General features: G+C 35.9%; 1 pseudogene; it reads right to left on the reverse strand.

Moving 5' to 3' along the window:
* Positions 1-379: 379 nt before the first annotated feature.
* The window catches only part of LOC113058935 (D-ribitol-5-phosphate cytidylyltransferase-like), a 30131-nt pseudogene continuing 5211 nt past the window's right edge, over positions 380-25299 (reverse strand).

The following is a 25299-nucleotide window of genomic DNA, read 5'->3' on the forward strand; positions in this document are numbered from 1 at the left end:
AAGACACATACACTATACAGTTTACTAGAAGGATTTCAAGTTATAATGTCAAATCCAACACAACTGACAACTGGGATACACAACAGGACATTTTCACACCCCTCCACATGATGGCAGCATTTCATTACATATAGAGATGCTCTACTGCACATGTGAGACCATGCTTTCAATAATGAGATTAAGCCCCTAAAGTTAAGATAGAACCTAAAAAAGCAGACCTAAATCAGAGATACAGTTATTTTTTATTTGTTTTCTTAAAAAAATATTTATTTTTACAAACAAATAAATGTAATGATTCAGAGAGTTGTATGTTTGTGCTTGTGTGTACTTGTGCACAAAGCAGGCCAATTACCAGGAAATCTTACCTAACGAAACGAATCGATTTGATTTGATCCAAAGAACGACTGTTTGGATTGTTAACCATCACTCTCACTGTCTGTAATTTAGTATATGTTGAAATGCCATCATTTGCAAATGTCCTTTGACCTTTGAGATTCCATGCTTCTCTCTTTGTGAGTCCACAAGCCATATCCCGGTTGTCTACTTAAGCACATCTTCTCATGCTTTAGTTTCAGACATGAAGCAGGTTCCCAGTGAGAGCGGCCTTTCTGTCTCTGATGAGAGCGACAGTGATTTGAGTGAGTCTCTCCACAGATCTCTCCTACTGCTCTGGCACCTGAAGGAACACACACACACACACACACACACACAGACACACACACACACACACCGATATCTATACTGTATATAAACACACTTGAATACACAAACAGATGTGCTCAAAACAATCAAATGTGAGTGGACCTATGCTTTCCCCCCAGTTTTCTCATCAGCAGATGTAACATTCTTGGCTATTTACTGCCCATGAAATTTGGCAGCCAAAGAAAATAAAAAAGGCAGGTCTCTTTATTGTACTCACAGGGTTTCAGGTTTTGTTTTCGTGTCTTTTGTCTAAGATTCTGGGGTCTGTTCTCTTAATATGCTCATCCCACCAAGTCTTTATTGGCTTTTGCACCAGTGATTAATTGCTGCACAACTCTCCTGGTCTTCTCATCTCCCTGGACTGTGTTCAGATGTACAGACCGCATTAGAAAAAGAAGATCTGCACTTTTCAACTGATGTTGGACCGAAATCTTGTTTTTTTAAACAACTTCCTTTCAGGTTTGTTTCAGATTACCTTAAAAGTGATGTGTAATTTCTAACACATTACTTTAGAAAAATCTATTTATCTTGTCTGTCTTATCTGTCTGTCTGTCTATCTATCTATCTATCTATCAACTTTCAACGTAATGATTTTCACAGCTGTTACTTCTCTGAATGTGTCACTCTTTTCTATTTTTCACAGTAGCCGTTTTCTACCGCGCTCACTTCCAAATTCTCAAATCCATGGATTAAACTCTGAGCATCATGACACACATTTTCCACAGTTAACTCCTCAGGATTCGATTTGTAAGCATGAGGATGAAATAAACAAAAATCTAGTGATTCAGAAAATTTGTAAAAAAAAAAAAAAATAACTAAATCATGACTAATGGCCATGCTGCAGCGGCTCCTGAACTTCAGCAGCTCTGCGAAGTTTAGTGTTTTTTAATCTTCATTTGGACGCAATTTGAAAAAGAAAAGAACAGAAAAATTTGTGAAACGAAGAGGAGGCTCTCTGTTTTTCCTTGAGTAATAGAATCACTGTTCCCTTACTTAATTATGAGTACAAAACTCTGGGTAAGGAGCCAAACATCTGCAAGCGGTCAACTGAATTCCTCCTAATGACAGTTACTTCACAGACAGATTTCACACACAACTCAAATAAAGCAAGAAAGTTTATGGCACAGATTCCTATATCAATGTATCATCAGATAACACTCTGTAATAAGGTCTAAACCAATGAAGAATGACCTCCGTGTATTTGTTTAGTCAGGAAATGAAGAACAAATGGCCCCAACTTGATTGCCACCCATATATAAAACTCGGGTTCACGGAAACAAGCACAATGTTTGTGGACTATTTACAAATGCAGAAAGACGAAAAGCTCGCCTACTTGACCACAGCAAATGACAACATTACTCATGTGGCCTGTTTTGTTATTGGTGTGACATGAGGGTCCTACTGGGTAAATGAAATATGGGCATTTTTCTTTTCTCTACAGAAGATCACCAACGAGGATCAAAGGTTCAAGCCTGCCTAAGTCTCATGTTTCCAATGAGGAGCAAAATATGACTCACATGTAATAAGAAAGCAGCAGATCGACAACTTATTTCTTGGCTGGAACTCATTTGAGCTGCCAAGACATAATGAAAAACTACAGTGACACATGGGGAAAAACAAGATAATAATACTGTTGAGTTTGAGTCAACACTGAACGAACATTTATCTTACTCCAAAGCGTGTTGTGGTCTATAAAAACCATCAAATCCATAAAAAGGATAAAAATGCTAGGCTTAATCTATTTTAAATCTAGTGGGTAAAAATGTAATGCATTCATTTAGGGACATCACACTGGAGTAAACTGGGGTTAAGTGACTGATTCAGCGGTTGAAAATGTGCATTAAAATCCAATATCTGCATTGTATGTTCTTCATTTTTTTGATGATTACCTGTCCCTGTGGTCCAAGGAAGTTGGTCAAAGTAAAAGAAAAGTGCGGCACACTTCACTTGTGGAGAAAAAGACATTGTGTTTAAAAGGTTGCAATGCTAAATATAGATATATTAAATGATTGAATCTGAAGGTAATTACTGTGATTTGTCATAATATTACATCACTTTTCCATTCCTGACAGCAGAAAGCTTACTAATGAGCTCGATTCGGTCTCAGTGTCATGGCCAACACTTAAAAGCACACATGGAACAGGAAATTCGACACTTGGAATTTTAATTTCTTGAAGTCTCCGACGGAATAGCTCGTCTTTTGTGACTACAGGGATTTTCCAAGAGTTCCAGTATCTTTTCCAGGCTTTTATGGGATGGATAAAACATTTACAGTGGCCCCGAGCCAGCCTAATTCACCTCTCCTAAAGGAAGTGGATGAGGTCGAGATGCTGTTTACTACACTCCTGACTGTGCATGAAAAAAAAAACTTTCTTCCCAAGCCAAGAGATCAAAGCTCTTTTAACAGACAATAAAAAAAATATTTGTATCATATGCACCTCACTAATCTCCTAGTATCTCTTGTAATCTTAATACTGATGACAATGAAATACAATAGATCACTTAGGTAATTCAGAACATTATCCAAGAAAGCTCTGTGACTGGAAAGAAAGAAGGAAAGCACAAAAACAGCAATAGAAGGGAATGTTTGTAATCTTACAACGGTAATTGAATAGAAAAGAAGAACATCTTTAAACAGACAAATCAAATCAGAATCATGGCTTTCTTTCCATTGTAAAATCCCTTCTTTGCTTTTTTCTTTCATTAGTTCCCCCTAATGATGGTCCCATTGGGGGAAAACTCTTCCAATGATGTAAAAAGGCCATTCAAACTCATTTTAACCTGAAATTGGCAGAACTAATGAAAATCTTTCTACTTGGCCTTGGTTTCCCCCGAGAGAGACACTCGACTGGAGCTTGGTATGCCTTTTAACACACCAAGATGTTTGTGAAATCATTATTATATAGGGATTTTCAATGAAATATAAGAGAAAACTAAGTGTCAATGTATATTACATATCCTGGTATTGTTCAGCAATTAGTAAAACTGTACAAGACCACTTTTCGGACACTTTTTTTCTCTTAAAATTCTAAGGAAAACTGACTCGTAAAGTAGTAAGATGAAAGCTTGTACAGCAGCGGACCACACAATGAGCTGCTCATGAAGATCCTGCAGATCCAGAAAGCCTTTCCAGCAGCACGGAGCAGTGCACCTCACACCTACGGGCTCTTTGAAAATGGGGTCACGGCAATTAGGAAATTAACAATGACAATATGCACCCTTTAGTCTTTTTCTTTCCAGGCACCAAGTGAGTCTTACAGGCCTGCCAGCGTGTCTCTATAATGACCTTCATGAAGGTTTTGAAAACCTTTAGTGCCAGCTAAACTGGAAAGAACACTTCATCACAGCGCTGAAGCCAGATCAAAACAACAAGTACTAGACTTTTACCACAGACACTTCCAGGCAAAGTGAATTTCAAATAATCGCTTCTAAGCAGTAAAGTGTCCACCACAAGGAGGCAGCAGAAAGAGAAAATTTTTGACTAAAAATGACAGACTAATTAACTGGTGATGGTAATTAAACAGTAAACAGCCCAATTAAACATTCTATGTTACATTAAAACGCATCTTAAAGGCAAATGTCTTATTCTGCCATTAAAACCCATGCAGACCATGGGTCTCTTTGAAAACATGGTATAACATTTCTTACTCTGAATTCCTTTTGGGAAATTATAATAGAGCCAGTTCCTGAATGTCCCTCCGGACTGCCAATCATACGACAGTAGCCAGAGGCAAAGAGCTTGACAGAGACATCGAGCCCAAGTTACTGTCAACTTCAGAGATGTGATATGGAGCTGAACTCTGCGGTTCACCTTCCTCAACTGTAACTGTATCCAAAGGGACATTTTTAATAGTAGACCAGCTTAAACGAATAACCGCAGGTCAAGAGGGACTCTCTGGGAGTTTTTAATTGAACTGGGAAGGCCGGGTTTTTTGGAAGGAAAATAGCAGCGACCATGCGAATGTATGAATCAATAAATGGATCAAATCTTTTTTTAGTTTTTGGCACAATACATCTAAAATGTAATCTTTAACCCTTAAATTTTAATCTTTTTAATCTTCCATGAGCAGGGTACAAAGCAGAGCCTGAAACTCTCACTTTAAACAAACAGTTAGTGAAAATAACTGCTTAAGATTTATATTTTCCATAAATAAATAAATATATATATATATATATATATTATATATATATATATATATATACACACACATATACACACACACACACACACATACATTTATATATACACACACACACACACACACACACACACACACACACACACATATATATATATATATATATATATATATATATATATATATATATATACACACACACACACATATATATATATGTATATATATATACACACACACACACACACACACACACACACACACACACACACACACACATATATATATATATATATATATATATATATATATATATATATATATATATATATGTATGTATAAATTATTTTCGTTTTAGTTACATACGTAAATTAACATTTCTATTTTATTAAATTGGAAAACCCTTAATATAACATTAAGTGTCACTGTAAAATTTAGAAATAATAACATTTTGATATAATAATTGTGGTTATTTATAAACATGCACTTGCTTTAATGCTTAAAAAAAAACGGCAAAGCAAAGTTCAATGGAAAGTCATGGAAAGTGCCATAATGTCAACAGGAGACAGCCAGCAATTGACTAACTCTGTACTATGAACTTAATTTGCAGGAAATGTCAGTTTAATAGTGAAAGCCAAAATAGTTTTGACTGAAAATCATACACTGGTTTATAGTTTTAGGAACACATGACAGTTGTTAATCTCTTCTATTACCAGTTTATTACAAAGAAAACAGGTGAAAGATGATTCGGTCCACTGATTTTCCAAAATCAAATACCTTAAAAGAGGACAGATTTGTGGGATTATGCATAAAAAATGTGTCCTCAACACGACCCCGTCATTCTCATTCAGTCTCACCTCATTTCAAAAGGATCTGAGCTTCATTATCTCTTTTCTTAAACTGGATGACACATCCACATTCCTTTTGAAGCACTGCATTACCCAATATTGATTCAGGAACTGCTCAGATAAACAAGTCAGGGTACACTGAAAGAAAGTCTAAGTAATAATGGTTTCCGTTGTGCGGTTACAAGGAGAATGATGTCTATAGTTTTTCATGTCTTAAACAGGTTTCCTCAGTGAAGAGTCTTTCTGGATCTCTCTCTTTTTATTTTTATTTTTTTGGTAGAAGAGCCTCGGGCGTAACCTACCGCATTCACAGGAACGGGGTGAAGAAAATACAGGGAGCTTTGTTTCCATACCTGTGAATACTGCTCTATTTCAACAAGTCAGAGGCAGTGATTTCTCTGTTTGTACTTGACCTGGCGACAGATATGTTCCTAAACAATTGTAGACCACAATGCTTCCTCCCACTGACAGATCTGTTGAAAATGGTGAAATATGTCATGATTACCCCAAGGCCCACATGCAGAAACCAAACATCCTCTGTTAACAAGAAAACCTCATTACAATTGTGACATACACAGAAAGGTCTAGCGAGGGATCAACCTGGGTCAAGTATGTTATTTCCTTTAGCGACTGCATTTCAGTTTCCACATCCTTATTTTCCATCTCTACACTCACCCATCGCCAAGTGCCTGCACCCTGAAGTGTGCCGTCTTGATGCATTAGGAACAAGCTTTACCACCTAAATATTTCACCTTTCCCTCAAACAAAATACTGTCGCCATTTGTATCAAAGCCGTCCAAACAAGAACGCCCATGGAGTAAACAGCAATCATTTGCGGAAGAGTAAAGGTGAAAGTGTGAGGGAGTGTGAAATTGCTTAGCGGAAAACTAACCACCTTCCACAGTTGAGATCTCCTGCATTGTTTAGACAAATGCAACATAAATACCCCTCTGTCCATATACAAATAAAAAAATACAAATAAAAAAAAAAGTTTTCCTTTTTGCATCTTGGACTACTCCTAAATAGCTAAAAAAGGAACTTCATGCGTTTTTTTATATTTTATATATATAATTTAGGGCTGTGCAAAAAATCGAATGCGATTTTCATGCACATCTCATCAGTAAAGATGCTCCTGTAATTAGAAGTTTATCTCCAGCACGTGTGTTCAGATCAGGGTTGCCAGGTTTTCACAACAAATCCTGCCCAGTTGCTTCTTAAAACTAGTCCAAAACTAGCCCAATCGCGTTTCCGGGAGGTTCCCAGATAAAAAAATTGCTTCCCGGGGTTAAAATATAATTTTTTTGGAAGGGTTGCCCTAGTAAAATATGTATTTTAGGGGCTAAATATCACGTTATTGGTATTGGGGTTGCTTCAAACCACGGACATGAAAAACAATCGCAGACTTGGCAACACTGGTTCAGGTGGTTTAGGTGGTTCAGTTAATTACACAGAGCCGTAGTCTACCGACAACTAACACAAAATCGTTTTCAAAATCGACAAAGAATCGCCTGCGATTTTAACATCGATTTTGTGTAGATTGTCAGTGAATTACAGCTCGGTGTGGTAAATGCCAACCAGTGTTGCCAAGTCTGTGGTTGTCTTTCATGTCTGCGGGTCAAAGCGACCCCAATACAAATAACGTGATATTTAGCCCCTAAAATGCAAATTTTTACCAAGGCAACCCTGCTAAAAAAGTTATATTTTAACCCCGGGATGCAATTTTTATCGGGGAACCTTCTGGAAACGCGATTGGGCTAGTTTTAGACTAGTTTTGAGAAGCAACTAGGCAGGATTTGTTGTGAAAACCTGGCAACCCTGATCTGAACGCACGTGCTGGAGATATACTTCTAATTACAGAAACGTCTTTACTGATGAGATGTGCATGAAAATCGCATTACATTTTTTGCACAGCCCTAATATATATACATATATATATATATATATATATATATATATATATATATATATATATATATACACACACATGACATGTTTAAGACTATATTAGAATATTTTCTATTTTTGATTATAAGTCTTATTATATATATATATATATATATATATATATATATATATATATATATATATATGAATTCTGGGGGTTTTAAAATCAGTATATTAGAATGATTTGTGAAGGATCATGTGACACTGAAGACTGGAGTGATGATGCTGGAAATTCAGCTTTGCTATCACAAGAATGAATTACATATTTTAAAATATATAATAAAAAAATAGAAAAGAGTGAATGACATGCAACAGAAATTTAGGATTTGATTTATTGACATCGGTTGGCACAACCTCAACAAGTTATCCGGTATGATTTGACTTTAAATCTAACAGGATATATGTGGTATAAACTTCTGGACACCACTGTATATTTAACATATATGGTGCGGTTTAGGGTTTCCAGTGTAGGAAGGATAAAGCTCACTCAAAAGGTTGCGCTCATCAACGATACCACCAAGAAAAGAAAAAGGACTTTAAAAAAGATTCAAGTCAGAGGTGAACCAGTTCAAACATTTCAACCCAACAAGGCTCATACTAAATCCTGAAAAACCCCTGAGCTCAAAACAAGATTACTGTTCAGTGGACATTCAATACCTGACAGTGGGTGGTCGCCTCAAATCTAAAACAAGTGTTCTGCCGTGGACAGGCTGCATGGGGCAGAACACGCCACCACTGCCTTTTACTGATTGAATGTTTACAAACCCATTTGGTCGCCCCTGGTAAGAATCAGCCTCTAATTTCTGATCTAATTTGTTTGTGAATGTTCTTGGTTGGAATGTTGTCTCACTATGAGAGTTTGCATGTATATGCAGGATCTTGAGCATATAAATTGCTCATGTAATCTGCCAAATCAACGCTAAATAAACAGATTCAGTAGGTTACAGTCTACAATATCACACGCCAGCATGCATCATGGAGAACTCAAGGCCCAAAACATTTTAGTCACATAAATGTCCAGAAATGTCCTAGAATCATTGGAAAGATAATCTACTGTAGGTCAGAAATCTTAAACAGAAACCTCAAATTTATTAAATACAGAAACTAACCAACAACTTTTGTACAACATTATTAGTATAAGTGTGCTAATCTTCCACAAAAATCAGTTTTAGAATTATTTTAGGGTCACTGTGCACTGTTTTCTGCACATTACAAGAGTGTGAAAACTTGCAGGATCTCTGTTTGAGTGAGTTTGTTTAAATGAATTAGCAAAATTAACATTTGCTGAACATTTACTCACCTGCAGGTCATCCAAGATCTTCTGTTCATTGGAACAGATTTTGAGAAATTTAGTATTATATCACTTGCTCACCAGTGGATCCTCTGCAGTGAATGGGTGCCGTCAGAATGAGAGTCCAAACAGCTGTTAAAAACATCACAATACAACAAGTAACCCATATGACTCTTATTCATCAAGTGAAAAGCTGTTTCTAGAAAACATTCATCATTAATGCATATTAACTTTAAACTGTTGCTTCAACATGCAGCTAGTTCACTTCACAAGATGTTAGTTAGAGTCATGTGGATTAATTCTGGATTATTATGATTTTTTTTATCAGCTGTTTGGACTCTCATTCTGACGGCACCCATTCACTGCAGAGGATCCAACTCGTGAGCAACAGATGTCACTTAAAATTTCTTCAGAAAGCGAACTCATCTATTACTTGGCTGGCTTGAGGGTGAGTACATTTTCAGCAAATCTGCATGATTTGTTGAACTCTTTTTTAGTCGATATTACATCGACCAGTGCTGACATATGCACAGTTACACAGATCTATCTGTTTTTTTTTTTTTTTTTATCACACCAATTGAAGAACATTAGTGTAATAACTTACATATTTAAATATTACTTACATATTAAATACAAAAAAAATGTATCATAACATTACTAGGACTGATTTGTACTGTAGTTATTCTGGAAACACTTTACAATAAGGTTCAAGTAGTTAATGTTGGTTATTACACGGCTCTGTGCAATACTTGATTCTGATTGGTCAGTTATGACATTCTGAGGTATGTTATCCCTCAGTAACAACCGGAGAAAGCTGATAACACAGGCTCATCTGGGTAACTTTTGTCGGTGCTATAGTCTTGCTAGGAACAGTTTTTCTTTGTGGAAGCTTTGCGTTTGTTTAGCTAATAAAATACTATTTAATTATGTCATCCTGGTATCGGGGACTCGCTGTCTGGTTTCCTACAAACGCAGCTGCTACCATTTAGCAACAACAGTTTTGTACACTATAATGGATTATAAGATAACTAACATATTGGCAAGATTTTAAAACACTTTTGTCATAAATCAATATATTTTATTGCCATAATTATTTATGTGGTGAAATGTTGTGTAATACTGTAAGTGGTATGACTGTACCATTTCCCTTAAATGTCTGTCTAGTTTGAACTTGCCACTTGCTCGCAACGGCTTTATTCACGGAAGCTCTGCATTCAAATATTTCAACTCAAACCAATATTTTGAGTCTAATTATTTATTTATGTGGCAAATAGCCTGTAATAAGCCGGATAATGTACATCCAGCTGGTTGTTATCACAGAATAACCCCCTTCAGGGTGATACAATAACAACCAGCTGAATGTACATTATCCCTTAATGTATTAACTAACATGAATAAAAAAATTAGCAGTACATTTATTAATTTAACTTTATTTATTCATTATTAATTAAATTATTATTAAATTAAATTACTAGATGTAAACATTAACATTAAAAGTTGCTCATTGTCAGTTTGTCAGGTCACAGTGCATTGACTAATGTTAACAAACACAACTTTTGATGTTAATAATGCATTAGTAAATGCTGAAATGAACTAAGATTAATAAATGCTGTAGAAGTGTTGTTCATTCTTAATTCACGTTAACTGAAGTAGTTAACTAGTGTTACCTAATGAACCCTGTAAAGTGTTACCGTTATTCCAAATAAAGGCTGATTTTCAGGGGGTTTACCAAGCAATTTCAATGCATCATTAAAATTAAATATCAAGAATACCCAAGACATGTTGCACATTACAGATATTTTAGTTTAACACTGTGGGACAATATCAAAAGAGAAGTGCTCTGGCCTGGAGATTTCAGCAGGGATCTTTCAAGACCAGACAAGAAAAAAAAAAAAAGACAACTTTTTTTACTTTTCCTCCCACAGTGCATTTGTGCCAGCCGAAGTGAGGAGAACGTAAAACCAATTTGACATGGAGAGAAGTGGAATATTTTGAAAATGAGAAATGACTACTTGAATGTAAATCTGACACTAAGCGGAGAGTATGGCCAAATACATTTGCACTGTCAAAGGCAGACGAGTATAAAACAAGACGCTGAGGTACACACCACCCTGACATCCTTTTAGCAGGGGTTATTTTAAAGCGATTTAAGGATCTGATCCCTTTTTGAGGTCCCTCAATTATCACAGCACTTTACCGACTCCTATAGAAACTCCTACAGATACCCAAACCATCATTAATCTTCAGAAAATGTAACTCATTATTTCATCTAAAAAACTGCATCTAAAGACTTCAGTGCCAGTAAAACTGTATTGTAAAACTCAAGATGGGCTAAACCAGGTATCCAGTTTCAAAAACGAGTGGATCTGGGCAGGTAAGAGAGTCTCTTTCTCTTTTCTAAGAAGCAGCTAATCTCCTCTCAGGTGTAGATTCTTCAGCTGGATGCTTTGAGGAGAAGGAAGTGAGGGGCGGGTAAACTGCTGGGCTCTCACAGGAGGGATTAGAGGCTATATATCATTGTGACAAGCCTTTTCAGCGCATGACAGGCCACCAGGCCCTGTGTGTGAAGGAGATCCTGTGACACTTCTTGTCACTCACTGGCCATGCACTGATAGGGCCAGAAATGACCTTTATCACACCGTCAGATCAGCTTACTGACAATACGGCACAAATGTTAAATGGTTATTATAAAGGGCCCGTGTACTTTTGAGTTCATTCATTTTTTTATTTTATTTTTTTTACATGAAAAAATGGGGAAAAAACGTTTGTTGTATTTTTAAATGCAACGTTGAAAACCAAAATATAGAACCATACATATTAACATAACATATAACAATGTGGTATATCTTATAATCCATTTTTACAGCATTTTGATATCTTTGATCACTTTTGGTGAATTCTTTTCTATGTTTATAGTAGCCTCTATAGGTGCTCTTGCTTTCATTTCGTTCCCTCTAGCACTTCTGTACAGAACCAGACCTGGATACATTTAAATCCCCCAAAAAAATGTAATGAGTATTTCATACATGTTGTACAGTAGGTATGAAAAATGATCAAGATCATAAAAATGTCGAAGGCAAAAGATTTCATACAGCAAACTACATCAGTAGTGCGAAAGGGAGCTTATATTTCTGAGAGACACTAAAAAGCTAGAAATTAAATGAAGCAGTTATATCCATAAATAAAGCTTTATTTCATTTTTTAAATTTTTAATGAAATGTGAATTTTGAATGATGAAAATGAGTTTGTGTCTGCTTATTCTATTTATCAGTGTTTGAACCATTTTAGGAAAAAACACATTTTCCGTATTTCATTTAAAAAAACGAAAAACAAATGGACGCAAAAGTACACGGACCATAAAGACTACCTTTATCTACGGAAGTTCTAAGCGGCCATGCATTATAATTTTTTTCCTTTTTGTTTTCTCGTTATAACGACTTAATTTTCTCGTTATCTCGACATAACGAAGTTCGTTTTCTCGTTATAACGACTTATTTTTCTCGTTATCTCGACATAACGAAGTTTGTTTTCTCGTTATAACGACATGACAGTTTTACTGTTGCTATAGTAACGAACTCAACTTTGACAGGCATCTGATGGACAACCATGCAGGCGCTCTTACTGTAGCCTATATTTCAGCAAATTTTGCTTCGCCTAGGTAATAACGTCTACAATACTGTATATAAATAAAGGCTGATCAATCACTGTTGATTTTTCCAGAGACAGTAGGCTGCAACTAATGTTTTGTTTTTGTAATTAACATGTTTAAATGTCAACACCGCGCCGTTAGAGCTGCTTGGATTAAACTCACTTTTCATTTTCCCTTTATTTGAAATAAAATTATATATAATTTGTAATTTGTAGTAGTCATTATATGATGTGGCAGATATCATGTGTGTTACAAGCTTCTGTTTGAAAAGAGCGTTCATGTGTACGTGTAGTGTATGTGTGTGTAGAAAAAACGATTAACGTTACAACATTATAGAACAAAACTGAATTAAATTAGCCTATGGATTTTACATATACATCACATTTCTCATCAATATGGTTAACAATAAAGATCAGTAATAAGGAAAAGAAGCACATCAGCCTACATCGTTAAAATCCTGTCCTACTGTAGATAAACAGAATACAGTGATGTGGTTTTGATAAGCAGTTATTTTATGACACAGAATGCGTTGGTGAAACTCATGCATCTAGCAGGAACTTAATACACAAATATTCATATTGATTCAAGCATTTAACATTTATGAATTAATTAGATGTCAGTAATGAACAAGACTGCACAAATTGTAGCGATCATGAGGAAGGTCCACGTACAGTAAAGTGGACAGTGTACAACACCCCATCAGTTATATTCAGGTCTATAGTGCCACCTGCTGGCGCAGTTTTGTAACTTCTTAGAGAAAACTAAGTCGTTATAACGAGAAAACGAACTTCGTTATGTCGAGAAAACTAGAAAAATAAGTCATTATAACGAGAAAACGAACTTCGTTATGTCGAGATAACGAGAAAATTAAGTCGTTATAACGAGAAAACGACCCTCGTTATGTCGAGATAACGAGAAAATTAAGTCGTTATAACGCGAAAACAAAAAGAAAAAAATATATAATGCATGGCCGCTTAGAACTTCCGTATTTATCAGTGTTTTCTTTATAAATATATATATATATATATTTTTTTTTTTTTTTTTTTTTTTTTAGCAAGGACACATTAAATCTATCAAAAGTGACAGTAAATATATTTGTAATGTTACAAAAGATTATGTTTCATAATAAATAAAGGCCATTCGATGCTTTGAAGAATCCTGAAAAAAGTGTAATGGTTCCCACAAAAATATTAGTTGGCAAAACTGTTTTCAACTTTGATATTAATAAGAAATGCTTCTTGAGGACCAAATCAACATATTAGAAAATATAGGATATTGCTGAAAATACAGCTTTCACATCACTGGAATAAACTACAGTTTAAGTAAGGAATAGCTGACAACAGGCAAGTGAATTATTAGAAAATAATGCACACCCGAGGTGGTGATGCGGCCAATATGCGACTCGAAGTGTGCATTATTTTCTAATAATTCAATGGCCTGGAGTAAATTTTTCCACTTAAACTACAATTTTAGACCTAAAAATCAATCAACCAATCGTTCTCTAATCTATCTATCTATCTATCTATCTAGTTTATTCATGTCATTACTTCATTAGATTTACAGTACAAAGCTGCTGTGTGGCTGTTAACGTCATGCTTGCCTCAGTCTGGATTTAATAAGGCAAACTTTGCATATTACAAACATACTGTGAAAAGACTGGAAGAAATTATTTGTCTAACAAGGCCTGTCATTGTTTACACACAACGAATCACGCAAACATCTCTTCACTATCTACGTGAAGGGCAATTAGCGAGAAACACTTAAATATAACCTGGAGGTCCATAACATGGAGGTTCGGTCTCAAGCTGCACTGAAATGTGTTGAAAGACTGTCAAAGTCAAATCCTGTCCTAAAAGTCATCTGTCACTGAACAAATGGACCACAGGTATGTTTAGTTCTTAAAGCAGATTTTTAAAAAGTTCTTAAAAAAAATTGTTTAATGAAGACTGAATGTGTGTTTATGAGAAGATGTTCACCAATCCTTATCAGATGCCAGTGTTCTCAAAACAACAAACTCTCCACAAGTTAAGTGCTCCACATGTACAAACATCTGGCTAGGAGAAACAAATCCAAACAATCCTGGAAGACTACAGCGATCAAATCGCCCACAAGTCATCGTGAACTACCCTTAACTACACCATCATTAGTGCAGACAAAAGAAATGACAATTTTGATATTATACATGTCAAAGTACAGTTTTTGAATACAATATTTTATTATGAAACCTATTTATATTATCTATTTTAACAGTCATTTCATGCATTTATTTAAATATATTATTTGTATTCCACCCAGCAAAAACCACACTCTCTTTAACCCTTAGAATTAAACTATTTATTTTTCCTACCATGCCTTTAAGAAACATAACTTTATGTGAAATGCTTTAACAGTGCTTTACCTTAGGTGAAACTCAGTATTTTTCATATTGCATCAAGCTATTTCATCTTAAAAGATCAAGGAAAACTAAATTGCTTGTGATATAAGCCTTTTAAAGTGATTTTGACTCCATGAATGATGCCAGTGGAATAAATTTGGTATAGTATTAGGCAATGGAAAGTCTATATATTTAACCGCTGGCTCATCCAAAAACCCTCAGGCGTGACTAGCAGCAGAAAACGTCTGACGGTTTCACCAACGATTGCACTTCATCTCACAAACGATCTGGATAAAATACCAAATTAGGAGGCATGACCTCTAATTGAAAAAAACCTTATATCACATTCTGCATGAAGGTAGTTGGACGGCTCAGAATTCACAAAGCGAGTCTTGGCAGCTATTTTGTAAAGCATGAATAAGCGCATCTGGGAGAAATTATCCTCATCATTAGAGGACCTATGAGCGTGATTTATGCATGCTCTTTATCTGCACTTCCACTATCTCACAAAAATAACCATTGTATCATGACGAACACATGTTACAGTCACTCCCCTCAGCTGTCTGAGTGTTTTTAAATGGGGGCCGCAGCCAGACAGGGTAAATTCACACATCATTCTCCATGATTTTTTCCCACCAGAGCCACAATGACTTAATTCGTTCTCAATAGGACACATGTTTTAGACCTCCTGAACAAGCAATCAGACAAGGTTCCTCATGGATTTTCCTAGACCTTTTATCCAGGCCAGATCAGCCTCAGATAAAGCTTGTAAACAAAGCTATCATTTTGGGTGAACTATGTTTTTAACACATATAATGATATCTCATTGAGAAAATTACCTTGGTGTGTTCAATCTGAAATCCATAGAGCAGAACATTTCCCTGTATGACTTCAGAGGCCAGACTCCTGAATGGTGCTAAATCGTCTGTCTTCTGGCTGTCCATGGACTGCTATGTCATGTTCAGCTGTACCTGTCAACAAAATGATAAATAAAATAAATAAAAAAAACATCTTCACTTATCTATAGCAAGGTTTCACAAACTGAGGGAATGGCAGGGAGTTCATAAGTTTAAGAAAAGCATAACGATGACAAAAGTAAAATTAAATATATTTTAAAAATTCTTCAATTTTGTAGGTTTCCTGGCATATCATTTTACGTAACTGACAATAGAGAAATCTGAACATGCCAATGTGCTGTTGAATTATTACATTATTAACTTAAAATCTAAACTTAAACAACTAATAAAAGCATTTACTAAAAAAAATATGTTTTTTTTTGTTTTGTTTACCTGCATCTCATGTAACCATTAACTGACAGAGAAATGTGAACATATAGTTAAATACGGTAATAAAAAGATTAAATGCAGTATTTTGTTTACCTGCAACTTAAAAACTAAACTTAATTATTTAAAAAAAAAAAACACTGGCAAAATAAATATTGCACATTCCTGATCAACAGGAATTAATAAACATTAAAATACTTATCCAATCATCTGCAGTGACTCCATCCATCCACAAAAAATTGATAATAACATAATAACCTGCACTTATTTCAACTAAACATTCCCTATTCTTAAAAAGAAAAACACTTAGAATATACAATAGAATACACTATATATCTATGGGATAGACCTATTAATTTTAAGTACTCTTTTTAACAAACTCTCAGCGTTCTCTGTGTGTTTGGACAGGTTGAGCTCCCATGCAAAACGTTAAGAACCAGCTCTTAGTGAAAAGTTTCCATTGCAACTGACCCAGCATTCACCGATCCGTTAAATGAATGCAATTTCTTTTTCCGTTCCCTTGCATCACCATTTCAAGAAGATGTGGCTTGTATGCATCCGTACCAAATAAAACGGGCTGTGCTCATTTTGCAAACTGCTTGAAGAAAGACATATTTCTAACAGAGGTCATACCCCAGTAGAAATGGGGGAACTGCTGTTTACTTTTGACTAATAGCTTTTTTCGTAGTTTCATAACAAAGTATCTCTGCAAGTACAAAAAAGGTAACTGAAACCCGGATGGAAATGTAAAAGAGTCTTAAGTGGATCCAAATGTAATGTAAATGTAAAGAAAGTTAAGCATTCCTCCGAATAGCTCTTTATAAAAAAAAATCTTGAAGCATGGCTTGAGGTTTTACTTGCAATCACACGCTCTCACAGTGTTATCATGACATCTGTAATGATGATAAGATAAAGCATCTGTGTAATCCAAACAATGAGTGAAACCAATAATGATGGAGAGTAGAGGTTATCTAACAGCCCTTCGGAGGGAATGTTTAAGGAAGCACATATGGATTCTGGGAAGGCTGGAGCTGCAGGACTGCAGGAGCAGAATTTATGCTTTTGAAACAAATTTAAGAAATGAAGGTGAGAGTGATGACATTCCCAGAGATTAAGACTAAGATGTTTTGAGGTACAAATACTGGACAAGAACAACAAATCAAAACATCAACGGTTTTTCCAAACAAGCAAATGTAAATGTACTTCCAAAAAAAAATTGCTCTAATTGATTTTACTCATTAGTAATTTGCCCTTAAAAGTTAGGACTGGGCAAGATCATGTTTTAGTGTAAGATTATTCCAAGCTACATCTTCATTTATAATTATGTTACTTTATTTAAACATTGGGTTATTTACCAATTATTTTTTATGGTCTATATTTACAAACAACATTAATAATCAACATTATGCCACAAATACTATCAGTAAGTTTTAGCACTTCTGTGATCTGATGCATATCATTTGTTTCTATGTCACATTGATGGAAACATCAAACTGAGTTTAAGGTTAGACTCTCTCCCTTCACAGTCAAATGTTCTCAAATAGTTCTGTGTTCACACTGAATGCTATGTTTGATTAAAGTAACATCAAGGAACATATATAAAAAAAATATTTTAAACTAAATATGAAAAGGTCAATGCGTGTAAACTTACCCATACAATAACTACTGGGTATAAACGAGCGTGGTCAGTGTCTTCAAAATGTTTCACCATATCCAAGACCCCCAAGAAGTTTGATCCAGTCATCTAAAAAAAGGACATAACATTAATGTCACACCAAACTAATAAGTGGGTGAAAATTTCTACAGTAAATGATGGCTGTATATCCTACTGAGAACAAGTATAATAAGACTTACCCAGACTAAATATAACCTCTTATTAGAAATAATTTAACATTAATTTTAAAAAAAAATAATAATAATAATTCAGCATATCAGAATTCAATTCAAGTTTATTATTATTATTGCAACTTTACAGAAAATTAAGTTTACAATATTAAGTACTACAATATTTAGCTTATAAGTGTTGAGTGGTGACTGTCAGTTTATGTGAATATGACAGGAATTTTCAAAAAAAAATTAACATAAGACAGTCAACAAGACGATGAACACTATTAACGGCAATTATTATATGATGCAATCACACTTAGCTATTTGTTAGTTCTGTAATGGTTTCTAAAGGATCATGTGACACTGAAGATTTGAGCGATGGATGCTGAAAATTCAGTTTTGCCATTGCAAGAATAAAATCTAATTTTAAAACATATTAAAATAAGTGCTGGGAAACAATTAATTGTGATTGATTGTATCTAAAATAAAAGTATTTGTTTACATAGTATATGTGTGTGTGCCGTGCATATTTATCATTATATATGATATATATCATTGTGTGTATATACACACAAACATACAGTATATATTTAGAAGATATTTACATGTATTTAGATGAACCACTTTTATAAAACCACATGTATTTAGATGAACCACTTTTTTTTTTTTTTTTGGTTAAATAAACATAGCCTTTGTGAGTATTAGAGACTTCTTTCAAAAGCTCCAAATTCTTAATGGTAGTATGCATACCAGAATGAATCCAAATTAAATTCTTGTTTTCTTTTTTTTTTTTTTGCAAAAAAGCCATCTGGCTATTAGTTAACACTATTCAATAGACTAGACTGACTTCTTAATGTCAGCAAAAAAGTAAAGGTGTTTCAGAGTGAGATTATGTTATTATATTTTGATGAATTATTACAAAAACAATTTGTTTTTTATTTTAAATAAAGTGACAGATGAGTCATTCAAATGAGACCAGGAACATGCATTAAAAAGTCAAATCTGATTTATGCTGGCTTCAACATGGAATTACTTGTGTATGCATGTATCGTTGACATGATAAGTGAATGAAGTTTCTAGTTTTGGACAGGTACTCAGCATTACTCTCCTGTGCACATGGAATGACGTCTGTCTCCATTTGAGAAAAGAGACCAAATTCAATAAAACAAGCAATCCCACCATCACGAAAGACAAATTTTATTTATTAAGATCTAATGATTCATCCCTTTTTATAAAAGCAACACAACCACAGATGCTCTGCATATGAAATCATATTATAGCCCTTATATCAAATCGTATCCTGTCCCTGGCCCTGAAATAAACAGAAGTGTTTGGCACAGACTCGACCTTGACGAGAAAACTGGAAATATTAAATGGTTATTGGAAACACATGCAAGGACTATTCACTCTTGAAAGATAACCAACCATGGCTTTAGATGAAAACCAGCTCACTCCAAGCTGTGGATTTACAAGATCATTTTGAAATCTGAACCAGGTTGAGCTGTTAAGCCTACATGAGGATTTTTGAATGGTGGCGAAGCAAGAATAAGTGCTTCAAAATGACCAAAACCAAAAAACAAGCCACACACTTGGTCCTGATTAGACGTTACGGGTCATGCAAAAATTCTGGTAATGCTTTAATTTCCACAGATTTACAAACAAACGATTTGTAAACTATTCAAAAACAGAAATGTGTTTTTTCCCGGGCAAGGAGTTCATTTGTAACCGCAGTTACGTGTTGGGAATCATGTCAGCTCATGTTGTGGCTTAATCCGAGGTTGACGTAGGAATACATTACAGTCAAGAGTTATGCAGTATCACTGAAATGCCAGGATTACATGTAGTCAATGGAATTTTATAGTCTCTGATGGAACTAAAGTGATTTTTTTCTGCGTGAGATTTACTTATGTAGCTTAAAATGATATATACACTACCTGCATGCTCTCGGTATTAAATTATCTAGAAATCCCACAGCTGAGGAATGTGAATATCACTCTCGGTCGTATACAAAATACCACATTCGAGATCTGCACCTTATGGTACACCGGTTTAGACTCTAATCCCCCATTTCCAAGCAAAAAGTGTGCCCCTAGTGAACTTGAGGCTTGATGAAAGTAGACGGCACCCCATTCCGGTTTCTTATCTGCAGCATACATGGGTGTAATTATTACATCTTGCTAAAAGGATCACCTTATCACTGTCTGTTATCCTTTATAACCAAAAAAAAACGCAGCCAGAGCCAATCTTACCACCTGCATGCCTGGAATGGTCCCAACTTTGAGTTTCACTTCGCTGTAATGGAGACACTGTAATGGGGATTAGATTTACAAATGGCACTGGGACAAATTTGATTCCTCATCTGTAATCACCTCCTTTTCTTTCATCTCCCTCGAGTCGCAGGAACAGCTCGGGAGAACTGACCCCAGCCGGCACCTGGGGGAGCAGCAACGTCTGGAACCAATCAGGCGTACGGTACGCTGGGTGCTCTCATGTTTGCAACATTATCAAGAGAAGGACATGTGCTTAATGAAGAACTTGGAACAGCTACAAAGGAGGATGGGCTTCCGTTGCATGCATGGAGTCTGGATAAAACACGCCATATTTCCTTTTTTTTTGTAGGTGCACTGGAAGATGGATCTCCTACAGCGAGAGCTACAACCTGAAGACATGTCTCGAGCTGGACTGGCTCCAAAAATCAGTGTGGAATAAATGGGAAACTGGTCACACTCGAACAAGACACCTTATCCATTTCAAAAAGTACATCCAAGTATCGTTCTCAACATCTGTTAGTCCTCATACAGTTGCAGGACAGGCGAGTCACAAGTTTGGTTTTTGGAGGGGGTGAGTAGGAAATTAGAGTAAAGAGAGTTGACAGACAGACAACTTAAAACATCTAAATACACAACACATATCTAAGCAAAGGCTATTTTAACTAAACTATAAGACGAGGGATGTCATCTTAAACATACCATGTTCAGTTTTTCCTGAAGCGCTTTAGCCAACTCATTGGCTTCTGCTTCAGCTCCTGTGATGATATGTGCTGACCTCAAAGGGGTCTCTGAAGAGAAAATGAAAATGTGATTAGTACATTTAACCATAATCACTGCAGTTTAACCCTGTTTGTGAACAAGTTTGAAGAAGCAACTCTAAGGGCCCTATCTTGCACCCAGCGCAATTGACTTTGTACACCGACGCATGTGTCATTCCTATTTTGCACCCGCGCAAAGCGCGCTTTTCCCTCCACAGAAGCACGTCGCTAAACTAGTGAATGCACTTGCGTTCCCTGGGCGGTTCAGCGCAAAAAAGGAGGCGTGTTCCGGCGCAAACAATCCCTGGTGCTATTTTGCTGTTCCATTAAACAATTGCGCCACTGACCAGAAAAAACCTAGTCTAAAGTCAGTGGCGCTTTGTTCATTAGGCTATGCTATTTTAAGGGCGCATGCTTGACCATAATGTATAGCGTGCACAACGCGCATACACTTTGCTCATGTAATCTAAACAGATGCAACAGTTATTTTTGCAAATCATAAATTGTTACACTAAAAAATATTAACAAATGAGATAACGGAAATCATTGTGGTGTGCCACGAAGATGTGAAAAAATAGGCATAAATCTAGCTTACAAATTATTCAGGCTAATTATTCTCCCGTCCCCATACAACACAACTTCTCTGTTTTTCACTGCTCTTACAAGAACGTCTCCTCGGCTGTGAACCGCTCCTGGCGTGCGCCTGGTAAATACGCCATAATAATAGCAATCCATAATGGAACTTGCGCGCCTGCTTTTAAAGGGAATGTTGGATGACGCTCTGATTGGTTTATTTCACGTTACGCCCAAACCACACCTATGAATAATGAAGCTACTTCAGACTAACCCATTTTAGATTTGCGCCGGGCGCAAGAGCCATTTATCCCGACGGGAAAATAGCAACGGCGCCGAGACCCGCCCACAGTTACTTGCGCTTCGCGCTTTGACACTTGCGTTTCAGATCGTTAAAATAGGGCCCTAAGAGTGTGTAATAATAAAAATAACAAAAAAATCCTGTGTGATCTTTCATGTGTAAATTTTTCAAGAAATACGGTGTTTAGTAAATGAGTGCATGGAAACTTTACTAAAATCATGCAAACATACAACTGAATCACCACACATTTATGGCAAAATGGAAGGTTTCGACCAATTCTTTGATTTCTTTCCTAACCAAAGAACTGGCCCTTTGCTGGGTCAACTCATACCTTACAGGCCACAAAAAGTCATTTTTATAATTTCTCTTAAAAAGTTTGTTTGTATATAGAAAGACAACATGTAGACATTTTGAAATGGCAGTTAGCCTCTGTGGTCCACAATCTCTCTTTGTATATTTACATGCACGTTACTAACAGTTTGTTTTTGCCCAATGATCTGACTGTGGAAAAGTGTCTATTTTGACTTGCCCAGATAAAAAGTATAATCAAACAACATCAAGTCTGCAATAACAACAGTGAATGGCAATACTGTATTCCCAGCAATGACTCAAATAAGTGGCCTGCAAAATATTTATTTCTTTACTGAACAACTTAAACACAATACCTTTAATAATAGCCTCCGCAGATGCTAGATCTAGCTTGTATGTTACCTACAAAAAGAAAACAAGGGCAATAAAACATCACATTAAAGGACTGTGCAAAACTGACAGCTTGTGCTTAAGGGAAATGTGCTGTATACTATAGAAATGAATGTTAGTTTTAGTGGTTGTACACACTGTTGGGAGTGATTTACTGTTTGTTGCAATAGACATAAACATACAGTGGAGCCCAAAAGTCTGAGACCACTAGTAAATATACTTCTGTTGTACATTTTCCTGATTCAATAAAAAAACATTCCATTACAGCAGATTATCATTATTACAAGTAAAAATAAAATAAAAAATTCACATGAATTTCTCAAATTTTGTTTAGTCAAATTTAACCCACATAGACATGTATGTGAATATACCCAAAACAATATCTGAATAGTTGCTGGGCATGCATAAAGCTTCATAAATGCTTAATGAGAGGATAAAGAGAGACCAGACATCATACAATGTTCATGCTATTCTTCAGGCGCAATCATTTTATTAGCAAATATCAAACCAGTCCATACTACAACACAAAAAAATGCTTTTTTTAAAGTTTTTTTTTTCTTGCACAAAAACACTGTAATGTATTTAAGAGAAAAAGGTGCATTTTCAAAATTATCTGGATTAATGTGGACTTCTAGAAAATTCTAGAACTAGACATCTAGAATCTAATTTTATATCTCAAATGTTTTTCCAGGTTTAAAAAATATGAACTGAAACGTTTTCAGTGTGTTTTCAGACTGCTGGACCTACTATGTGTGGCATAAATCCTATACGCAAGACAACAATAAGTCAAACCTTTTGTTCCTTACTTTCCACAAAGTCGGTGGTCCTTCTATGAGCTTTGCATTCGCGCCACAATGCTGCAGGGCCAAGTGTAGGCACTCAGAGCCAAACTCAAAGTCAAATTCATTGCACTGCAAAGGAGAAATCAGGACAAAAACCAGAAGAAAACGAAACAAGAAGCTCCAGTTTGATAAATGCAGATGACGTAAATCAGAACCATACAAACCTTTATCCAAACACCTGTGTAGGAAATAACTTTTTCAGGTCATGAAGGACTGTTTCTTATAGAGGCAAACATCTGGGCATGGGATTTCTGTAAAAAATGTCTCCGATTCTTATGAATAGAGTTCTTTGCAGTTAATCGCTCTAAGACAGCGGTTGGATTACACAACCTAAATCATGCCACCTGAGACGTCACGAGGGCAATATCTAAAGCAATATTTCATCCCGTGTGGAGAGGAGAGCTTCGCTTACATAGCTCTGTGATTTCAGGGCAAATTAAAGGAGAAAGTCCTGCAATCATTTAACCTTTGGCATTTTTCCCCCCTTTTCATCAATGCACAGCCAGACCTTCACGGGGTTGGATGTCTCTTCTTTTGTAAAGCTCAAGCTCTCTGAGACTCAATGGGATGGCATGCTGAAATGGCATCAGTCATTTCGAGGCTACCACAGAGAGGGTTCTGACACATGGCCGTCGGCTACATCCAAAAACCCTCACTCAAAACACCCACCTGAAAAAAAACCCATTGTAAAAAAGTGTCAAATGCGCTGAATGCTACATAAAAAAGAAGTATGGACTGCCTTATGTCACGTGATGGCAGAGTCTCATAGAAAATTTGGTTTGAGAAGCATATAAATCTTTTCGCAGACCCTTCACTGTTGGGGTTGGAGAAGAAAAGACCCAGAAGAGCCGGAGTGTCAGGTAACACCCATGCGGGCTTGATATTACCCATTCTTCAGATTGCCTCATCCTCTGTATTTCTTCATGTCATGGTTTTATCTTTATTTAGAATTAATTGAGGACAGACAGCTGTGACTTGACACAGAAAACTCAAGCTAACGTTCGATATCGCAGCCAAAAGCAACAAGATTTCCAGAAGCAAAAAATCCGGCACCCAAAAAATGCTCCTCTAAGGAGCCCTATAAATCCCAATGCTTCTTTTTAACACTTCTATCTGTTACGGTTATCGAAAGTTCAACTAAAACGTAATCAGATACAAAGATCGCAGTCCTACAACAATAAATGACATAAAAAAGGATGAAATACACTACACTCCAGCTCCATGAGAAACTTTGTTAGTCTGGATGAGAAAGCAGCCATTTCTGTGAATGCATTGTTTGAGCCAGACTAAACAATTATGATTTATTATTTTGACACACAACTAATTACACATGGGAATAATAATAAAAGTCACAGTGCCTTAGAGCAGAAGAACCTGTGGGTTTATGCAAATCTCAGGGACAATGAACAAAAGTTGGACCAAGATTTGAACACATTTCTTTGTTTGATTTTATAAAAATGAATACAACAGAAATTGAGATATGTAGTTTGTACTAATGTACTTTGAATATTAACTCTGAGGTTTATTCTAATCAATATATGTGTTTGGTTTTCTAATACCCATTGGTAGGCCTGGAAAATAATGTGATAAAGAAATCCTTGAGGCATTTCACTGGTGCGGTACTTTGCTCTCTCCACCGAGTGGTCCAGGTAGCCCTCTGACGAGGTCGCAATGACCGTAGACACCAAAGGACGTATCGCACCTGAGGCCTGAAAAAAATAAAAATAAACAGGTAGACAATAGGACAATTAAAAACATCCCTTATAAAAATCAATTTATTCATGATTACTAAACAATGG

This window comes from Carassius auratus, chromosome 40, assembly GCF_003368295.1.
Source record: "Carassius auratus strain Wakin chromosome 40, ASM336829v1, whole genome shotgun sequence".
Taxonomy (NCBI): domain Eukaryota; kingdom Metazoa; phylum Chordata; class Actinopteri; order Cypriniformes; family Cyprinidae; genus Carassius; species Carassius auratus.